Source organism: Meles meles, chromosome 16 (assembly GCF_922984935.1).
Source record: "Meles meles chromosome 16, mMelMel3.1 paternal haplotype, whole genome shotgun sequence".
Classification (NCBI taxonomy): Eukaryota; Metazoa; Chordata; class Mammalia; order Carnivora; family Mustelidae; genus Meles; species Meles meles.
Genome location: NC_060081.1, coordinates 17662394 through 17675268, shown reverse-complemented (window position 1 = coordinate 17675268; position 12875 = coordinate 17662394).

Here is a 12875-nt window from a genome sequence, read left to right as displayed (position 1 = left end):
CCTGATTACTAATAAGATAAAATCCAGGGGGAGGGGGGGAAAGAGTTAGGTTTTCTGTTGACAGGCATTCTTATAACATTTACGTGACCTAAATTTGAACAAGGCTGGATTCTAATGGTTTAGAATGTTCTCCATTAAATATAAGAAAATCCAGCTAATTAATTAGCCCTTCATGTTAAATGAATTTTTTAAGCCTGAGAGATGAGGGGAATGTGGGATTTGTGGTGATTTGACAGTGAACATGAATGATGTTGAACCTAGAGTGACTGTTAATATCAAGTCCCTTGCAGCTGGGAGTCCAGTGATAGAGGGTGGACAGGTACAACAGCAGCAAGACCTTATAAAACGAGCTGAGTGTTAATTTATTATCAATGCCTACATAAGTCTTGTTTGATCTCATCTTCAGCAATAATGTATTCTATTTCTCTATTTTATTGCTTCTCAGTATGTATTTTCCAAGTAACAACACAATAATTTAATGTTAACATATAACACTTGTACATCAGTTTTCTTTCAATCAAACCTAGATCAATTACAGCACATTCAGAAAAAGAAAAAGATGTCCTAATATAGTTCTAATATGGTCCTTGGTCATGGTCATTTCCTTAGTAAAACTACAGGACAGGAAGCATAAGAGGATGAGCTTGGGACATGATTTATTTAAATTTCCTGTCCAGTTATCACAGAGAAAAAAAAGATTTCACTATTGGGGAAGTTTTTGATTTTGGATTCTAAGAGTAAATGTGCTGGAATGGAATGAGGTATATTAGTCCCAATTACTGTTGTAACCCTTTACATAGAGATACTACAACTTTTATTCTGTTCCCTTATTATAAATAAAATAGGTGAAAATTCAAATTCCATGCTTATTCAAGTTTTTTTTTTATATTCTTTCTCACTGGGAAAATTTTTCCCTGCATTTTTTCCAAAATGTGAAGTATTAAGCAAGATGTTTCAGATCCATCTAAATCAGGTTACCATTCTACTTGCCCAGGCACCTAGAATTAAATCAGCCTCAACATCCCCATGGAATGTCAGCTTCACGAGGGCAGTGATATTTCTCAGTGTTGTGTCCTGTTGCATCTCTGCACATACCTGGAATTGTGCCTGCTATGTAGGAGGTCATCAATCAGATCTTTTTCTAGGTAGCATGGACTTCAGTCTCTTAGTGTGCCAGAAGTATGAACCCCACAAGTAACCTACTATTCTGAGAATAATTAGCAAAGCAGCCCCCTTCAGTGATAGCATATGGGAGGAGTTAGAAAGGGCATTTACTCCTCGCCACCCCCCTTTTAAGAAACACTAACCCCTGCCATTCTTATAAGGGTCAATTAAAGATAATTCATATATTCTTGTTTGGAAATGAATTATTTGGAACTCAACAGTCTACGAGGGACAAATGGACAAAGTGGACCTTTAGTATTGCTTTGAGTGGATACAAATATTGTGTATCACAAAGGAGAATTGTAAGTCATAGGAAACAAAGTCAACAGGACATTTAAAGAAACCAAGTTATTGCAAAGAGCTCTTAAGCTAATCATCCTCAGCAAAGGAGCTGCTATTTGGTTCCTAAAAGATAGTACCTCCTTCAAAAAGGTATAGCAAGGGTAGGGTATTCTACTTAACAAGACCCTCTTATTTTTCCCTGTGGCCATTTAGGAGGGAAATTAGAGATCTCATGAAAGCTCAGATGTCTTTAACATGTTACTCCATTTTTAAGAGAGTGCCTGAAACATCACTGAAGACCCATAAGCTTAAAGACTAATCCTTCTTTGAAATACAGATATCTATTGGAAGGATGACATTTTCTGCTGTTACCTGTCATTTTCACTTGATTGAAGGAAATGGCTAAAATCAGTTTCTAAAAGAAGGGATGAAAGCAGAGACCACAACATCTTTAGTTGCCCTGGGGAGAAAAGTGACAGGACTCTGAGGACCCAGTTCTCGTGGTGAGTCTGTGGTGGAGTTAGCATGAGCTCTGTCTGAAGCTGGACAGCCTACCTTTCTTTTTTTCCCATCTCCTATCATAGCTACCTGATTAGGTAGGATGGAAATTCCTTGCTTAGTTCTTTTTACCCTTATCTTAAAATGATATTCCTTGGAAAGCACATGTTAGTGAAAAGGTGACACACTTGTAAGCTTCATCTCTTCACACTAGGTGACTATTTAAAAGCCCCTCAAACTTCTCCCTCACTCTCCCTCCCTTCCACTCTCTCTGTCTTCACCACTCTTCAGATAACCCAGCCCTGAAGGATGTCATTCCAGAATTTACTTCACCCACCTGCTTCACCACTGTTCTAACACCATTAGTCCTCGTAGTCAACAAAGAAGGGCTTAAGGAGTCTGAGGGAATGTGTGTCAACTCATCTTTCTTCATCTTGCCAAGGGATAACTTGCAAGTATCAGCTACCAGTATCACATCACCTATTTCTTCTTAGACTCTCAACCCAAGGGCTTCCATTTCGAATTCCTCAAACACAACGTTGTAGGGGAAGTGTGTGTTCCCACATCTAATACTAGAGTTTACACTGGCATTAATCGATACCTCTTCTTCAATAAAACCCGAGGACAATGACATCTTCTATTGTGTAGTGGTCAGTCACTGAGTGATCACACTTTCCATCCAGGAGTGCTCTTGAATGTGTTGACTTTCATCTTGGTAAAGGCATGCTCTCTTCTTTAGGCCACAAGCTTTTCTTTCAAGCATGTGTATCCAGTGCCCCGACCCCATCCTCCCACCCCCAAAGAAACTCATCTTCCATGTATTTGCCAACCTTTAATAGATGCATCCATGACTTTTCAGAAAAAGGCAATACTCTTCCATGTCTTCAAAGTTGAGTCAAAGATCAGAAGTAAGTGTGTGATAATTGAAAACTGTTGGTCTTGGGTAGATTTAGACTGCTTTGAGAATAATAACAATAAAGATTCTGGAAAATATTTGTTATTAACCATGTGTTAGACCATGATATATATCCTAAAATATCTATATGACATATACTTCAATTGGAAGAAATGCATAAACAACCAAAGTAGGTGACGTAAATGATATTACATAAGTAAGTTTTTGTGAATAGTGACATGGCAATTTAAAAAAAGAAAAGCAAAACTTGAGCAAAGGGAAGGAGGGGATCCATGGGACATTGTCCACTTTGATGTTACTATGAAGAAAGATCCAATTATGAAGTCTTATTTTTTTTTAATTATTTATTTATTTATTTGACAGAGAGAGATCACAAGTAGATAGAGAGGCAGGCAGAGAGAGAGGGAAGCAGGCTCCCTGCTGAACAGAGAGCCCGATGCGGGACTCGATCCCAGGACCCTGAGATCATGACCTGAGCGGAAGGCAGCGGCTTAACCCACTGAGCCACCCAGGCGCCCCTATGAAGTCTTATTTAACCAAGATTTAGGGCTGCAGTGATAATAATTCAGCTGAAGAGTGTACCTGATACATAGACAATAGGGGAAGGCAGAATATATTAAGCAGAGAGAATGATGATAAGAATTGTGCGTTAGGACATTTAATTTGACAAAACTCTGACAAAGAATTAGAAAGGGCACAGACTAGAAGGTGAGCCATTAGTTAGGAGGCCATTTTAACAGCTTAGGTAAGAATAGTGAGCATACAGAATGTTGAATGCTAATACAAGACTATTTCCAAGCTAGTATGAAGGGTAAGCAGAAATGATAGTGATGGAAGCAGGTTGGAAATGGAGTCACAGATAAGCCAGAGGCTGACAAAGAGGTGAATGGAGTACATACTACTGAAGATAGCGTCTTGATGAACACTGTATTGAGAGGCAGGTGGAGAGAATCAAAGTGGTGTTCTTCCAGATCACACAGTGTAAAACTATGCACCTGTCACAGGAGTGTATGAACTCTTAGTATGTAGTGTGTTGACTCCAATCATACCTGCAAAAACGTCACTGCCGTGTTTCAGTACTCCCACTCAGTACAATGCCAATAGTCAGAGTGGTGATTACATTAGCAGATTTACTTACTGGAATCTGGAAACTGAGAAATGGAACAAATCTTTTTTTTTTTTAATAAAACAAATATTAACCAGAATCAACCAGTATGCTCTGGGTGATAGCTAAATATAATCATGCAAAATTTAAATGGGGTTGTCTGTAAACATGATAACATGATATCTGGCATTTAACAATGCCAGGTCAACATTGTCACCTAGTGTTAAGAATGTTAAGTATTTCTATAACATTAATTCAGCTACTAGACATGTAGATATTAACTTGGGCTCCTAACAAATTATATGTTAAGGGCTGGTAAAGATATCTGAAACTTTTACAGCAGAACTCAGACCACTGTTAATTCCATCCAATATAACATTATGTATCCCAAAGGCGGCAATATAGGCACTCCAACAGTTAGCCCTATTGGACTTTACCACTTTGCTGTTCCTCCCACAAATAAGATCTATTCTCAACTTTCCTTGCAATGTGTTTGGGTTCCTGTATCAAAATTTTAATTCTAAATATTAACATCGTGATTACAAAAGTAATTTTTGTCTTAACGCTACAATTGTCAACTCAACACAAACCACATTTTTTTTTAACAGAGATTTAAAAAAAAAAACCTGCTAATATTATAGTAAGAATAGGAAATATCTACCTGAGTGATTGAAAAGCACAGTGGGAGTAGAAGTAGATAGAGATAGAAATGCAGATGTCCCTAGTTGAAAATTTCAGGTTCTATTTCTAGATTTCTTTCTTCTTTATGTTAATTCTTTGTAACAGGGCTAAGAGTCATTTTCTTTGATTGTGGATGGAGGGAATGACAAGGGATGAACCTCTTGAGATGACAGTCTGACAGCCTTTAAATCAAGGAGGATCTCTTTCTTAGCAAGCCTGAAGATTAAACAGACTAATGAATCAATGCTTTAGACCATCCACTCCTGGGAGAACACATCAGAGTCCCATCAACAGTGGTCAGGTCAGCGAACATTCTTTCCTGTCAACTGGCAAGTCTCCTATTGTTGCATTGAAAGTCTTGCTCCTCTCTGGGAAATTACTCTATTTAATGAAGACAGATGTCACTCGACATAATTTGATATTTCTCTACCAGGAACTGAGAAGTACGATCTTTTCAACCAATATAGAATTGGAAAAAAAAATGTGGTTGTGTGTATTTTATATTCTAAAATCAGTTTCTTTTCTCCAATGATCAATTTTATTTTTCATAGAGAATTTTTATTCTACTCATCTATGTGTTCCCATAAAAAAGCAGCATGCAAGGTGCCAGCTGCCTTCAGAGTTTCTTAGAGATGCCTTGATCTGTCATCATTCAGTGGATATGAATGTAAATTTTAAGAGACTTAAATCTTAAAGCTTTCAAGAGTGCTCTGAGTCATACTCCTTCTCACCTTCAATTTATATCTCTAGATTAATCATAATTTCTGATGCATTTCTTTTGAAGCTGTTAATTTTATCTGAGACAGTGGTATATGCACAGAACACCTAGAAACATAAAGGCATATTTTCTTTCCTCCTCCACCAGACAGTATTATTCTGGAATATAAAAGTATGTGAAAATAACAGTGAAGTTCCAAAGCAGATATTAGATTTTTATTCTAAAAGGAATCTTGACGATGCATATCTTAATGAATGGGAGATATGAATTTCTTTTAATTAAACAATTCATTATTTCAATTAAACAAACTTCATTTTGTTTCATTGCCATCCTTCAAGTATGGGCAACTTTTGTCTCCCACATTCTATTTCCTGTTGCTTCTTTGCTGACATTTTGCAAGCAAAGAGAGTAGCAGACTATGAGTGCACATCACTTAGTTTTAATACAATATTAGTATCTGATCTTTGACTCATTAAATGACAAGACTTGTCATCTTTGACTTGCTACTATTTAACATTGCAGACCTGTCCCTGATAGCTCTAGTACATATTATTCCCTGAAACATTTGTGAGCAGTAAGCATGACAGAATAAGAATTAGTTTAGCTGGGAAAAGCAAAATGGTTTCATTTCTGGTGTAGAGATATATCATATTTCTAGATCTCAATTGATTCTGGGGGCACTATAGACCAATCTTCAGAAATCTTATTAGTTATTGACCTATGTATATAAACTTTTAAATAAATATATGTTCCAATTTGAAAATATAGATATATAATCTACAATTTAAAAAGAATTAAACATTAAAACAATTGGTTTTGCCTTTTGAAACTATCAATGCTTTTAATGAATGGGTGCTTGGATACTGAGCTAGTTTCAACTCACCAGAGGTCCAGGTCCTTTATTTTCTTGTTTAACCATGACAAGAACATTGAAAGAGTGGCTGAAAAACAAACAAACAAACAAAACTCACCCTTTTCTTGAGTCTCCATGGAGATTTATGTAAACTCAATGCATGCTTATTAAGTAGTAAGTTTTGTTAGAGATGCCAAAGAAGTCACGGCCTCTCCCCTCAAGGAACTTGTAACGTTGCAGGGTGATGTGAAAAACACACAGGAAATAAGGGAAGAACACATATCAAAGGCAGCATATTAATAATGCATGATAATCCAGAACAGACTATTTAAATAAATACTGAAGAATTTAAAGTAAGGGAAACTTTGCCTTGTGCTCTGGAGCCGAGGAAAGAAGCATAGGTCAGCACAAATGCACTTGTTGAAGGAAATACGCATTTAGGAGGGGTTAAGTGAAGTGAAGGGGTTGATTCCTGTTTGGGGGCTGGTGGGGTTCTTGAGGAAGGGCCCAGTGGAGGGAAGAAGCCAGAATGAAAGGTGAGCTTTCTTCTTTCCAGCCTGGAGGCTCTATGACCTGGGATCCCATGAAGGTATTTATATGCTTCTCTCTTATTCAGATTGTTGCTTGTCTTTCTGGAAATCATGTTTTCCGTGAAGGTTCTTCCTACAGCATTCATTTACTCCACGAGGTGATGAAAGGATGTGGCTGGTAGAAAGTGAGAGACGTAAGGGTCACATGGCATCCGTGGTGCACTTGGACCTCAAGATTTCCAATTCTCTGGATACCTAAGGGATGCTAGAGGGTGGCACCTATCCTGTCACTGAGCTGAGTTGTGTTTGCTCCAAGCAGTTCTTCATCTTGGCAAAGTGGCCTCAGGCTTAAGGGCATAAGTAGTCATGGATGTCAATGCTGGTTGCACCTAATGTGTGGTAGCATACACAGTTGTGAGAGCTCTGGGAAGGAAGCACAGAACTCAAGCTCCTCCTGAAATAGCTCATCCTGTATCTTCATGGGCTTCAGTTTCTTTATAGAAAGTGAGGAGGTTGGGCTAGAGTATGTCTAAGACACCCTCTAGAAATTACGCCCTATTAGTTTATATTTGTCCAAAGCTAGAAACATTGACATGGTAAAAAACATGTTCTCAACACTATGCTTAGTTCATGCTTAATGAAGAAATAAAAGAAAATCAAAGTCTTTACTAATGAATTTAAGATAGGCTCATCCCTATAAATACCACCATTTGATCAGTGAGGCCTGTAAAGCCCAGATCAGTGATAGTATTCTATCCTTTCTCCAGGATCATGCAATAACCCAATAGGGTTATGTAACCCTCTGTGGCTGACTTTTCAGATGGACTCGGTGAGGCTCCAAACTCATCTGCAAGAAGAGACAGTTGGGAATTTGAGTCTGAGGTTCAAGAACACAGAAAATAGAAATAGGAAAGTAGGGTTCTTAGAAAAATCAGGACCCTGTAGACCTGACCTAAGATACTTCCCCTCTACTCCCTTCATAGGACAATGAGTCGTTAAATAACTCCCCGTATTCATCTAATGAGTTACTGGTAATACTCAGAAACCCATTTCTTGTTCCCCAACCTAGCCCACAGACAGTGCTTCCATTTAATTAGTCAAATTGATTGAAAACTTAATTACATATAATCCCACAGAAAAGGGAGTTCTGATAATCACACATGCAAAGCTTTAGGGATGTAAAATAGAGGAGGGCCAAGTTTGTGATAGCCAAATGACAGGGAGTAAAGAATTCTCATCACAGCCAGGCTCTCTCTTCATGGGAGAAGCGCTTCACGAAGGGAAATGTTTTCCCTCGAATGTGAGTTTTCTGGGTGTAACATCTTATAAAGTAGAATTAAAAACAAGAAAACAGGGTTTGAGATAGAAGTTTTAGGAAAAAATATAGAGGAACACCTTTCTAAAAATTTTGACTGAATTTGCAAGAGAACCGGATATGATCCTCTAGTTTGGAAATTCTCAACTAAGACGCAGTGCTGTCCTGAATGCCATGAGGAGACGACAGGATACTCCGAAGGTTTCCACCATTCTTCTGATGCACTGATGCTCTCACACTGGTACTTACTGGAAAGATTTGGGAGACAGTTTGAAAGATTTTGTAAGTCAGAAATATAACTCTCTTAGGAAAGGAAGAGAGGTTACAAATTTGAGAATCAGCATTTTCCACATCAAATACAAAATGAAATATAAGAGGATAAAAATAAAATAAAATAAAGTACTGCCTTGTCCCTTCCTTTTTTTCCATGCAAATACAAGCACACAGCAACGAGGAAGCAAAAACCCATAGTCTAAGGAAGAAGTGGAAAGGGTCCTTGCCTTCATGATGCTCTTGTCCTCTGTTAATGGCTTCACCTCTAAAAAGGTTTTCAAATCATGTTTTTATTCCAAAATAATCATTGGTTATTTTTCTTGCAATGTTTCTGAAAGCCTAAAATTGTATCATAAAGGCTACATACTTGGTAGCTCTGTCTGGAGTATGTGAGAATAACTAATTGGGAATTGGATCAATAGACAAAACAGATGCTTTATTGTGAGGAGTAACTCTAATCAAACCAAACCCCCCCCACACACACACCTCCCCACACACTCATACACACATACACACTCACACACACATACACACTCACACATACACACAAGAACAGAACAATTATTTTGCCCCACTTGTGTGTTTCTTTTTTGTTTCTATACACTGATTTAATAAAATAGGTTTGCTTAAGCTTCAAATGATAAAGAAGAAAAAACTAATCTAAAAAAAACAGATTTGGGGTAGGATTATTCTTCTATTATTAGCATCTTTCATTCTAAAGATAAGAAAAAATAATTAGAAGTTATAATTTCCCTAAAGTTAAATACAAAAATGATTAATAAAGATTTAAGTGAAAAGTAAATATAACTTTCAGTTCTCTACATCTACAGCTCATCAAATTCACAGCAGAGATAACCGAACATATCAAAGATTTTTAATTGGATTAGCCATTGATATAATCTCCTGAGTACATTCATTTGTCAGATGAAGCCTTTGTCTGTCAACTCAAAAGAAAATATTACCCTTGAAAATGTGAAGTTGGGAAGCATTTCAAAACTGTCCCTTATTTAAATTGTAGCAGACTGTTTTGACAAGCAAGTGCAGAGAGCATTTACAGACAATAAAGGGTCTTGCCTTTCTCCTTCTTTGGTTGAAGGCAAAAGGAAGGGAGAAAGATTGTAATTTATCTCCATGAACATTTGTCTTCCCAACAGGACATTAATTCTCTTTGAAACCAGTGGTGTATATACTGGGTATATGATGGGTTTCATGATGGCGATTATCCAGCCATTATGTTAAATTATCCTCTATGGCTCAAGATACCCCCAAAATATCTATAGCTCTTATCCAGGGGTAACACCTAGTCTGGCAAGGTGGAATGGACACAAAGACAAATATATATTTTTCCTTTCTCTCAAAAGAAACAGTGATGTGGTCTTTGAGACCAAGGAGTAGGCCACTGGACCCAAAGTTTAGGTCTCCACATAAGAAAAAGGATGTGTATTGCCCCTAGCAGGGACCATACCCTAAGAATCTGGACTACGTGCATGTTGGCTATCTCTGAGGAAGGAGTTTTTTAAAAAGTGACACGAGTGTTGCCATTCCTACACCCCTCCCATTTCTCAGGTCATTGTATTATGTTTCTATGCTCTGCAATAAATTACTGCAAACTTAATGGCTTAAAACAGCACGTATTATTATTTTACAGTTCTGTAGAACACAGCTCAGCTGGGTTCTCTGTTCAGGGTCATGCAAGTCTGACATCCAGATATCTGCAGAACTGCCTTTAAGGTCTTTCATTTTCCGTCCATTCAGGTTATTCCAAGAATTCAGTTCCTTGCATTTGGATAACGGAGGTTTCCTGTTGTCCTGTTGTCTGTCACCTGGGGAACTTTCTTAGATACTAACAGCGGGCTTTATGTTACAGACATGTGGTCCTCTTAGAACACAGCATCTTCTTTCTTGGATCGGCCAAGATGGAGTCGTATAATGTAACTCGGTCACAGGAGTGACTATCCCATGACAGAACCCAATCAAAACTAAAACATTCAGCCAGAATTGGGGGTGGTGGGTCCAAAATGAATTATAATACTAGTCTCAAAGTGAGTCCAGTATTGAGTTAGAGGAACAATGCTGCCAATTATGGAGGTTACAGAAGAAGCCACTGGAAATAAGATAAAATGATGGCTGAGGCTTACTGAATGCTTAGTACATGCCAGACATTCTTTCCCTATATTGACCCCTTTATCCCTCACAATTCAAGGACATCTACCTCTGGTGATGTCCTTATTTGATGGCTAAGGCAATGGGGCACAAAGAGAGGAAGTAACTTCCCAGGACTGCATAGCTAATGAGCAGAAGCACCAGGATACAACTGAAGGCTGTCTGACTCCAGGGTTCGTGCTCCTAACCTCCAAGTTTTACTGTCTTTCAGAAGAAAAAAGTGAAACAAATTCCCCACACTGCCCTGGCATGCATTCAAAATTTTGCCTTGTCTCCAGCCCAAGGCAAGGAAATATCTAAATAACTCCTTGTTGATTAGAAACAGTTTAATTTAAAGAGGACTTCTCATGCAAGAATAGATTTAAATTGTAGGTTCTTGACTAGTAATGGAATGCAATCGTGGATCTCTTTGTACAGAAAGTTAGGGCTGGCTGGGTGGGGGTGTTATCGAGGGAAAAACAGTGTATCTGAACCAAGAGTTTCAGAGTTTTGAAAGGGATGTACTGACATTTGGCTTTTTTTTTTTTTTGGAGTGGGTTAACCCTACTAATTTGGCTTTGTACTTTGCCTTGGCATCATTTCAGACTCCCCTGAATTTTACACTGTCAATGATCTTGTGGTCGTGTATTTAACATAGTTGATCATGTCTACTTAGTATAATGCCTGAAATATGAACAAGGCATGTCATTCAGATTTATTACACCTTTCTCTTGGAAAATTAGAAAAAAATAGAACATTTTCTGTATGTGCTTTAGGTGATAAAATTCTGCTGAAGTATAAAGGTAGAGTAATTACTGCAAGAGAGAATCCTGCACTAAATTTATGACAATGGTTAACTGTTAATTTTATACATGAACATATTATTAGGAACTCTCAAATATATAACTAAATAGAGAAATAGATTGGTGGTTAAAACTAAAAGAAAATGAGGTAGCTAAATTCAGGAATAACATGATTTTTTTTTTTTTTTAGGAACACATGCTAATTAAAAGTGTAAGCAATATCACATTCCTGTTTCATATGTCTTTCCTTCTAGGAGGTTTTTTTTTTCCTCTACATAGTCATAACATCAAGTAAGATATTATTTAAAACTATAATCTTTATTCCTTGTGGATTTTGTGTTTCCAAATTTGTCTACTTGCTAAAACCTACTTGTAACTCTAAAATCAGTACTGGAAGGCTGTACTTTCAAGGTCACATGCAAACATGCCCAGAGCAGCGAAAAGTCTGAGCCACGCTACACATATATTCCCACCTGAGGTTGAATGAGGGGCATCCCGCCTTTTCATTTCAGCTCTCATGCAGCAAACGAGGCTCTTTTCCTAGTATAGTCAGTGCCACATTTTTTGCATTGTTTAAAAAAAAAAACTTTGTTGATGATTTCACTCTTGAAAACAGTGCCTAATCTAGTGCTGAAATGCTTTCTAGTGTTCATGAACACTAGAAGACTGGGATGAGCCTTATGGGGAAAATATGTGTGTTAGAGGAGCTTCCCTCAGGTAGAAGCTGGAATGCTCTTGGTTTTAAGTTCAATGTTGGAGAATCAACAAGGCATATTAAATAAGGTGTCTTTAAACAGAAACACACATGAAGCAAGGTTATGTATTAATTGGTTGATGAAAATATTGTGACCAGAAGCTCATGGGAACCGAACCTTGTATTTTGCTTAAAAGCAGTGGATCAGTGGTCACAAGGTCTTTATAGAGCAGAGCTACCATGAATTACAAGAATTGACTGTAATTCTATTTTTTAATTATTTAATTCCATTGGTCAATGAGTCCAGTTTGTGGGAATTCTTTACAACTAGTGAATGATTTAAAAATTGAATATCCATTTTGTCACTTGAAAGCTAAGAGAGGGAACGCTCCAAAATCATGCATAATGACATACACGAGAGACCATCTTTAATCTGGATGCAATAAAAATGTATACAGTATATGTTCAATATGGGGAAAAGTTAAACCATTAGGGAGGTATGTGCCACCCTCAAGATATCTCATTCTTTTCTTATCCCTGATAGAAAAAAAAAAACTCTATTAATTTATAATACAGTGATTGTAAGCATAATAGAAACTGATAGTCTGTGACATTTTGTTCCTATACTATAATGCCAACTTAAAATGAAGTGATTCTATAACCATAATCAAATTGTAATGATAATTAATTGCTTTCCAGAAAAAGCTTCATACTTATTCTTATATCTCATAGTACCACAGTGTGGTTGCGAATTTGAATGTTGCGCTTAAAATAAGAGATGCCATCTGGATACATACAGATAATATACGTAAATCTTAGAGTAATTTGAATTCAATATAAGTATTTAATATTTGTATCAATTTCCATTACTTTTTAAAGATACATGTCTATTTTCCCAACT